This window comes from Vigna radiata, unplaced genomic scaffold (assembly GCF_000741045.1).
Source record: "Vigna radiata var. radiata cultivar VC1973A unplaced genomic scaffold, Vradiata_ver6 scaffold_365, whole genome shotgun sequence".
Lineage (NCBI taxonomy): Eukaryota > Viridiplantae > Streptophyta > Magnoliopsida > Fabales > Fabaceae > Vigna > Vigna radiata.
Genome location: NW_014542353.1, coordinates 47,678 through 49,813, shown reverse-complemented (window position 1 = coordinate 49,813; position 2,136 = coordinate 47,678).

The following is a 2,136-nucleotide window of genomic DNA, read 5'->3' as shown; positions in this document are numbered from 1 at the left end:
TGCACACATCTCCCTTTGTTCCCTAAAAAAAGGTTCAATACTTCAGATTCAAGGTCAAGTACATGCAATCTCACAAGGATGGTTCCCTGAGCCTAAAGATCAAAGGTCACTAGAGTTATGGCCCCCTCCACAACATCTCCACAACAGTCGAGTAATCAACTAGGTGTGAAAATACAATTGAAGAGAACAGACTCTAGCTGGGGTTCTCACGATAGCCAAACATGAAGAATATCCCAAGTGGCACCGCTACACAACCCCTCTATTTCTAAGCTATACTCAGACCCGGGTATAGGGCCCCACTCATGATATGCATAAAGTGTGTGTGTGAAGGGAGAATCCAATGCACCCAAACCCTCACCTACAAAACAACCAGGAAAATTCCCAGGCAGATATCAACATGTTTTCTACCCTAGGGTTCAATATCAAGACAATTCACACGCAATTATTTCAAAAATCAAACATAGATAAAGAAAATGGGAAGAAAAACACAGAACAACCACATCGAATTCGCGTATTTAATTAAATGGCCTGACTCTCTAGTGTCCGCAGTGGAGTCGCCATTTGTCGCAACCGGAATCGCGACGGGACGACGATCCAAAAAGAAAATGAGTTTGAAAAAGAGTTTGGAGTCGCCACCATAGTTTATTCTGGAAAACTACGGAAAAACCATAAAAAGGATAAGGTAAGGTCTACAAAACCAAATTCTGGTTTCGGAAGTCGGTTACGTGTGAGGAAGGTGTTAGCACCCCACAACGCCTGCCCTAAGGCAGTACCTTTAATTAAAGGCGCAAACTTGATGTGATTTTTCAAAATGTTTAATTATCCCTGAAAATAAAATTCTAAAGAAACAAAAATAGTTTTTTTATTTTTTTGTGCCCGATAAGGATTGACCTTGCTCCTACGTATTCTCAAAATGAGAAATCAGGGTTACGTAGTTCTAGGTGAAAGATTGTTGTTTTTTGTGAAGATGTTTTTGTTATTTTTAATAGAGAAGGAAAAGGTTTTCTAACACAAGGCCTACGCGAACGGTCGCACATGTGCTTAAGCTTTTTCAACATATTTTTATTTGATTTTTGCAAAAGAGAAAGAAAAGATTTTCAGCACAAGGCCTACACGAAAGGTCGCACGTGTGCTTAAACCTTTTCAAAATATTTTTATTGATTTTTTTTAAAAGAAGAGGAAAAAGGTTTATAACACAAGGCTAACGCGAATGGTCGCACGTGTGCTTAAACCTTTTAAAATAATTATTTGTTTATTTTTAAAAGAAGAAGAAAAAAGGTTTTCAACACAAGGCTGACGCGAATGGTCGCACGTGTGCTTAAACCTTTTAAAACAAATTTTTATTATTTAAAGTATTGAGTACTAGGCTGATGCGGACGATCGCACGAGCACTCATACCGTTATTTATGTTTTGGGTTTGAAAGTATTAAGTACTAGGCTGATGCGGACGATCGCACGAATACTTATACCATTATTTAATTTTTAAGATAAAAGGTTTTGAGTACTAGGCTGATGCGGACGATCACACGAGTACTCATACCACCATTTAAACCTTAAACTACAAGTATTAAGTACTTGGCTGATGCGGACGATCGCACGAGTACTCATACTATTATTTAAGTTTTTTTTTAATTATTTTTATTTTTTACTTTTTTAATTTTACTTTTTATCTTTTTTTTTTGTAATTTTTGCAATATGAAAATAATATTTACATAGGTGTTTAAAATAGGTTATAAAAATAATAGTAATAGTTACATAAAGATTCAATATAAAATAAAAATAATATTTACTTGAAACAAAAATATTATTTTACAATGCTATCTACACAAGTATTTAAAACGCAATTAAAACATAAAGTGAAAATGCTACTTACGTTTTTTTAAAAAAAAAAACTTAAAATAGAAACAAATTAGAATTATGTTGTAGTTATCAAATAACTAAGAAACATAAGGTTGTTATTTTTTATAATTTTTCAATCTATGTAATATAAATCTAGTAAGTCAAAATTTCTATGTATTCATTTGTCATAAATCCTGAAATGATTTTTTAACTTTATAATTTTATTTTCTTCTTTTTTGCCTATTATATTTTTATGATTTTTATTGAATACTTTTATTAGAAAAGTGATTGTGTGCA